An 8,030-nucleotide genomic window follows, 5' to 3' on the forward strand; every position below is an offset into this window, starting at 1 on the left:
TTAATTCTTCTTTTAATATCCCTCTACATTTATTTTAATTACAACACTCCCTTCCCACCTCTTCTTGCAGTTCTTAACCTCAAAAGTTTGAATCTTTAGATTTTTTAAATACTAGCTTACTATGGTCATTTACAACTGAATATTGCATACCTAATCTTTTCCACTTATCCACTATTCTATTTCTTGACCAGTACCAGATTATTATGATGATTGCCACTTCGTAATATAGTTTGAAATCTGATGCGGCTAGACTTCTTTTCTTTACATTTTTCTCATTGATTTTCTTAACCTTTGTTCTTTCCTGTTCCCAGGCCTTTATTCTTGGAAAAAACTTGCAGATAAATTTTGTTATTTCTACCTCTACAAGAAAAATTTTGGTAGTTTGGCATAACACTGAATAAGCAAAAATTAATTTAGGGAGAATTATCTTTTTTGTTATACTGATTTGGGCCTTGAGCAATAAGTATTTCTCCAATTGTTTACATCTGTCTTCATTTGTGTGAAAAGTGTTTTTGTTATTGTGTTTGTAGTGTTCCTGGCCTTGTCTTAGCAGATAGATTCCCAAGTATTTTATGTTATCTGTAGTTTTAAATGGAATTTCTCTATCTCCTACTATTGGACTTTATTGGTAATATATAGAAATGCTGATGATTTGTGTAGGTTTGTTTTATATCCTGCAATCTTGCTAATGTTGTTGTTTTAGCTAGTTTTTTAATTGATTTTCTAGGATGCTCTAAGTATAACATATCATCTGCAGAGTCATTGTTTTGTTTCCTATTGCTTATTCCTATTCTTTCCATTTCTTTGTCTTGTCTTATTGCTATAGCTAGGATTTCTAGTATGATATTAACATTATCCCCATTCTACAGATGAAAATAGAGTACAACGATGTAAAAATGACTAACTTAAGGTTATATGCATTGTGTCTGAACTGGTAACACTATGCTTCCTCTTAAGACCATGAGTTTAAAAAAAGGGCATAATAAGGACTTAATATATTTATTGAAACTTGGTTAGCCTTCAAAAAATACTTTAATAATAATTAGTTAATATTCAAGATTTTGTGTATGAATGTTATTAATGTACATTGTTACCGGTGGTATTCAATTCTTACTATTCTTTTTATCTTAATAGGTTGAAACCTAATAAGAAAAATGGGTTATGACAATGACTGTTTTGTTGGATACAGCAATGAAGGACTGTTGTGCTGCATCTGCCAAGATGTTTTGAAAGACCCTTTCTTTCCAAGCTTCCTGTGAACATGCTTTCTGTGCTTCCTATATTCATGGATGGTTAGTACATCACAGCAACTGCCCTGAAGATAAGCAAGCGCTTGATGTCTCAATGCTCCAACCTTTTTACAGGTAAGTGATGAGTTTAGAAATAAAGTTTATTAATGTTTGTTTTTGCCCGGTTGTAAAATTGAGAATATCATCAATGAATTATTCAATTGTCAATTCGAATGTCATTGTGAAAATCACAAAAAGGTATAGGTAATTTGTATCTTCATTATAATTTTTCATTACTGCAACATTGGAAATGAGGTTAAAATATCAAATCTAATCCATATAGATTGTTAGTACATTATTTGATAAGCATACTTCATTAAAAGTCAAGGTGATTAGTTTGATCCTTGTATGGACCACTTCATTGCAATTGGAAATAATCATTTATTAAGTGCCTGCTAGTTGCCTGGCACTATGCTAAGTGCTTTACAAACATTATCTCATTTAATCTTCACAACTCTAATAAGTAGATTCTTTTATTATTCCTGCTTTACAGTTGAGGAAACTGAGCCCAACAAAGGTTAATTGAATTGCCTAGGGTCACACAGCTAGTTGGTTCCTGAGACCAAATTCAAACTCTGATCTTCCTGACTCCAGGCACAGAGCTTTGTACACCACACCATCCAAGAGGCACAACACTGTTTTCTTGGTGGGAAATAGATGATGATCTAGCTCTTCAAAAACTGTGGATAATAGTATTTGCACTATCTAGACCTCCAAGCATTAATGTGAGGAAAGTATTTTGCCAGCTACTATACTGAGGTACCTAGTGACACAATGGTAGGGAAAAGGAAGGTCTAGTCCAGTGATGGCGAACCTTTTAAAGACAGAGTGCTGGGCCCTGCCCTCACCCCCTAACCCCCAGACCAAATGCCACACCTCCCAATTTCACCCCTTGGCCCTCCCCTTACCCCAGACAGAGAAGGGAGGAAACACTCCCACTGAGCTGCTGAGCAGAGGGGCAAGTGATGAGAGGAGTCTGGAGAGGAGGAGAAGAGTGGCTCAAGTGCTCTGCTCTCCTCTGGCTATGGGCCACACTGTGAGCTATGTTCCCCTCAAACCTAGATCCTCTCCAACCCCACCACAGGAATCACCTTCACCACAGACTCCACAGGCTGCTGTCTGTGCCACTCCCTTATACAGCATGTGAGGTTCTCTCCCTACTTCCCCACCAGTGCCCTACCCCAGACAGAGGAGAGAGGAAGCACTCCCATTGATGGTGGGCAGGATGGGGGGTGGGGGGGCAATGAGAAATGTCCTCAGGCACATGGAGAGGGGAAGGGAAACAGCTCTGCCCCAGACCCTCTGGCTTTCTAATAAGGAACTCTGGCTGTGAGTGTAGGTGTGCCCATAGAGAGGGCTCTGTGTGCCTTTTCACACATGCCATAGGTTTGCCATCACTGGGCTAGACAGTAGCAATAGGGATTATAAAGTATACCAGCTCTTCACTGTGGCCCTGTTTAGTGCAAGGTATAAAAGGAGTGGCCAGTACTGCATAGGATGATAAGAACTCAGGTTTAGAACCTTTATGGGTGCACTTTTTCCCCAAAATCATATCCAACTTTATTAAAGATACTTTCCATAAACAGTCGTGAACTGCAGGGTGGGGGGAGAAGAAGAATAGGGATGGATCTTAGGATCCTAAGACTCTTAGGGAGTTTTTCCTCATAAAGTTGTAGGAAAAAGATGTGTCCTTCCAAGTCCAATTCAAAACTCGGATGTTCTAATGGAACTATGACCTCATTAAACCCCTCAATGATATTGTTCTCTGGCCTCCCAATCAAAATCTCCCCCTCCCCATGAATGGTACCACATCATAAATTCTAAAATACTCAGGAACATCTCCCTTTGTCTGTGAGAGCTGAATTAAGATTTCTCCCTCATGTTCATCCAAGGACTCATGACTGCCATCAGTTCAGCTACAGGATCCTTTTTTTTTTGTGCACCTTTCCTATAACTAGGTAAAAAATTTCACTTCCTCTATATTATTAAATAATAAAGTACTTCCCAACAATCTATCCCTTCATTTTATACACCCTTTATACAAAGTTGTCTGAACCAGTTTTGTAGAAAATGCATACTTTGTATAGATACTTGGCACTAGAAAATTCCTTTCAACTTCTTTCCAGTATTCACAAAATAAAAATGAGAAAAAGACAAATTTTATTATGTATTATGTGATTCCAAAAAAGCAAAGTTCAAATCATGCTATCAAACAAAGCAAAAACAAAAATTCGCAATAAAGAGATAAACAAAGACATTATACTATGTTGAAAGGAATCATAGATGTCAAACTAATACTTAAATATATACTCTAAATGTAATGGTATCTAAATTCATAAAGGAAAAAATTATCCACAAGAAGGACATGTTACACAATAATAATTACTTTAATGTCCCACTCTCAGATTTGGACAAATCTCCAGGAAGGAAAACAAAAGGAAAAATACAGAATTGTGGAAATTACTGGAGGAACCAGAACTAAGAGCTAATATAGTAGATTTGGGGCAGCTCCCTACCCAAACTCTCCCAACATTACCCTCCAAGCAACTTTAAAATAATGCCTCAATTAAAATTTTAGAGCAACAGAGCTAACAGAGAGATTTTTCTGACCTAAAAAGCTCAAGAAGTCAGCACAAAAATTCATAACACCAGGGTAGAGGTCTATCTTGAGCCCCAAATAGCTGCAGAAGCATCAGCTTCATGACTTCTCTATCCAGAGACAGTGAGCAGACTGGCATACTGCTCAGAAAGAGATAATAAGGAACCCTTTGCTGGCACTGGCTACCACTGACCCTGATTGGCAACTCTTACCCATACACAGTTTCAGAGCAGAAAGGACCTCTGGTTATCAATCACAAAAGCAAAGGGGCCCTGGTCACAGTTCCAAGACAAAAAGGATCTCTAGCACATGCAACTTCAGGGGAGACTAGATCGCAAAGCAGGAGAGCAATGCTCTTGAGGATCATACCACCTTAGAAGCACCCAAAGTTGTTCTGAAAACAACACAAAAAATCCTAAAACTTGGGATAGTGCCTCCCCACCTCCAGGTAAACAGCCCAACTTTAACTTAAAGTTCAAAATCAAGAAAATGGTTAGGAAAACTAGCTAACAACAAAAATAGAATATAACATAAAAAGTAATGGATTGATTTGATGTTGTCTTTCCTCATCAGAGAGGGCCAAAATGACATCACTGTGTTAGAGTCAGCGTGCGTTGGATCTGACTGTGGCTGATCAGACTAATATGAGCTAGGAAGGCTGTACCACAGTTTGGTCTCAAATATCCAGTATGAACAAACTTAGGATGATGGAGATGTCTCCAAATTTGGGTATCTCACATGCAATTCTGCTTTGCTCATATAGCACAGGGCCTTTGATGTGGCATGCCATGCTGGATGGTCCTGTACCCAGACTGTCTCATATGATAGCGCTTCAGAGAGACCTTGAGAGGGTCCTTTTATCACTTCTTCTGAGCTCTTCTGAGTGCTTGCCTTCCATATAGTAGTCTTTTAGGCAAATGGCATTTGGCATTTAGACAATCAGAGTTATACTCTCTGCACCACAATTCGAATGCTGGACAGTTCAGCTCAAGAAAAAACATCAGTTCTAGTACCTTATATTGCCAGATCTTCAGAATCTTCCCAAGACACTTCACATGGAAGAGATTCAATTTCCTGGCACTAGTAAACTGTCCAGGTTTCACTGGCATACAACAGTGAGGTCAGCTCAGTGGCTCTGTAGAACTTCAGTTTGGTAGGCCACTCAGTACCTCTTCTCTCCCTCACTTCCCTTCAGGGCCTCCCAAATAATGAGCTAACTCTGGTGATGCTTGTGTCGGTTTCATCATATATGTATACATCCCTGGAAAGTAGACTACCGAGGTAAGTAAATTTGTCTGCAGCATTTAAAATTTGAATAGTCTAAAGGACCCAAACCCATGGGGAAGGAATTGGGGAGGGAAAACAGTGCACCCTGGTGTCCAAGGGGACTGTGAAGGGGACCTCAGGACTAGCTGATCCTTAGGACAATGTTCCACTTCAGAGCTCTAATCAAGCACAGATCTCTCTCCCTGTTCGTGGCATGAGAAATATGGACAGAGGCATAAAGCCCAATGCTGAACAACCTCCTGCCCCCAGCCTTCCCTTCCCACAGGTACTGGTAGCAGCTACCACTTTGCTTTAATGAAACTGCTGTTCACTCTTGGGGCTCTGTCTCCCAGGTATCCATACATCCCCAGCCCCCGTTCCTGTGCCCCTCTGCAGCCTTGGGGAAATCAAACATCTCTTCCTAACACTCACCTCAGAAACCCCATATCTCTTCCTTCTGTTCCTAGCTACTACTTTGGAGAGTAGGAAGCCAACAGCAACCCTAACTGGGATCCACCCCTCCAACTTGATAAGGAACTTCCCCCATTTCTGTTTAGTGTTTGTGTCCATGTTATTGAAGTTCTCTCTTTGGACTCAACATCCTGGATTCTGAGACGGGAGGCTGATGGTACTGAGAGGGAGGAGGATGAGGGAGAATTTCTCTACTGAAAGTAGCCCCTGCCAAAACCTACTCATCCTTCTGTAACACAGAACCTCCCTGCATTCCCCATTGCTTTGTGTATCTTCCTTTGCTGTAACTGACTTTTCCTCATATGGATGTTGCAGTTGTGACTATTGGAGAGCCTCTGTTCTCTTGGTGTTGATTGTCAGGCCAAAATTAGCTCAGACAGCCCAGAATAGATCCATACTTTGTTGCATCTCAGTCTCAGAGGCTGCATTTAGTGCATAGTCATCTGAGAACAGAAAGTTGTGCATCATTTCTCCCCCTACTTTAGTCTTGTTTTGTAGCCCCTTTCCAAACTAAGTCATTTACCATCAATACATTAGCTGACCTTGATGCCATTTCATGCTCATTGAAGGAGTCTGACAATATCATTGAAAACATCCTGGGAATAAAAAATGGGAATAAACACACAGCCCTGCTTCATTCCATTGGTGACTAGGAAAGCACAGAGCATTGTCCATTATCCAGAACTATGCAAGCATAAACTTAATTTCAACTGTTTCCTTACTGAGACACGAAAATCCTGCATCTCTCTTAGCATCATTTATACTTTACTTTTGATGGAGTTTCTATACTGCCTTCTTTAGAAACAGATGATCTAGCCTGCTGGTAAACCCTGTGGAATTCTCAGTTTTTACTTAGTAGCTTCAGAATTTCCTTATCATTTTCATCAAACCAATCTTGATATTATTAGCAAGTATTCTGGCTCAGATGTATCAATGCAGTGTTATGCACTAAATCTCTGTAAGCTGCCCATTCCTTTTCCACTCCATTTTTACCAATCATGTATTGGCTTAACTTTCTCTCCAAATCAACAACAAACTATTGGTGCATGGAGAAGGGCTCTAATCTGTTGACATTAAGTCTAGTGGTATTGCTTTGGGGCTGCCTTATGACTGCATTTGAATTTTAGTTTGGAAAGAATAAGTCTATGATCAGTCCAGCACTCTATGCCACACATCACCTTTGTTACTCTCACATCCTGTCTGTCTCTTCTCCTCACAGTGACAGTCTACTAAATGCCAATGTTTACTGGGAGGATACATCCATGAAGTTTTATTGCATTTAAATAAACAGAAGACAGTATTGGTGATGAGACAGTCATGCAGAGAAGACCAAGACAGAAATTCAGAAGACAATAAAGTGAAAACAACTACTGAAAAAAGCCTCATAGAAAAATGCTAATTTGACTTAAATCCAACAGGAATTCCTTGAAGAGTTAAAGAGATAAGAATGGTAAAGGGAAAATTAGGGAAAGAGAGCTAAAAGGAATCTTGTATTTACAAGAATCACCTCAATATTTTTTAGGTTGACTCATAATCTTAATAGTATTTCCAAATGGCTTTTTTTTAATCCTGTGGCCATTTTCTCACCATAAAGGAAGCTTTAATACCTATCTGTGTTTTATATATTTAGATTCACAGTGATATGTCATTTAGAACCAAAGTAGTAATTTATATGTGAATACACATATAATGTAATGTGAATACACATACAATATAATGTGAATACACCTATAATATAGTGATATATGCAAAATGATCTAAATTGACTTCAGCTTCACTGCAGAAATGGAGAACATGGCTGTGAAATGATGTGTTCTTTAGAATCAGTGGAGCAACATGAAAGGAAGTGTGAATATGCTTGACTCTCCTGTGCAAATACAGGTAAATATAGGTCAAATAAAATGAATATCCCATGCCTTTTCAGAAAACTAAGTTATTACCACATAACTTATTACCATAGTAGGGCTAATTGTTCTTTCATTTGTGAGTTAAGACCTCTTTATTCAGTAAACTATGCATGGTTGCTTGGTATCTACACCGCACAATACTTTTTGTTAAAACACCTAGGGAAGCCCTCAAGGGACTTAGAAAGCATTATGAGTTTTAAAAATTCAAATAGATATCAGGGTGGGTTTGATAAGAATGGCTTGGGAATTAAAAGGCCACCTATGGGAAAGCAATAATGCTAACATCTTATACTCTTCATGATATAAGCAAATAGATGCTTACAAAAAGTCCTGTGTGGACACACAAATGAAAAATAGCATATGTATATTGAGCCAAGGTGTACCATTGATCAGTGGGATTCAGAGCTACAAACATCCTCCAGCTTTTTTTTAACTCCTTTTAACATCTACTTAAAAACAGTCCTAGTGTTCCTTAGATATCCAGAATGCAAAGGAGTG

At 38.9% G+C, this 8,030-nt stretch overlaps 1 long non-coding RNA gene across 1 annotated transcript; it reads left to right on the top strand.

The window, feature by feature from the left end:
• The first annotated feature begins 1,140 nt into the window (after nt 1-1,140).
• LOC123231890 lies at nt 1,141-7,071 on the top strand. Its single transcript, XR_006505128.1, has 3 exons — nt 1,141-1,364; nt 5,084-5,169; nt 6,845-7,071. It is a non-coding gene; the product is annotated as an uncharacterized LOC123231890 (long non-coding RNA).
• The last annotated feature ends 959 nt before the right edge of the window (nt 7,072-8,030 follow it).

Source organism: Gracilinanus agilis, chromosome 1 (genome assembly GCF_016433145.1).
Source record: "Gracilinanus agilis isolate LMUSP501 chromosome 1, AgileGrace, whole genome shotgun sequence".
NCBI lineage: Eukaryota > Metazoa > Chordata > Mammalia > Didelphimorphia > Didelphidae > Gracilinanus > Gracilinanus agilis.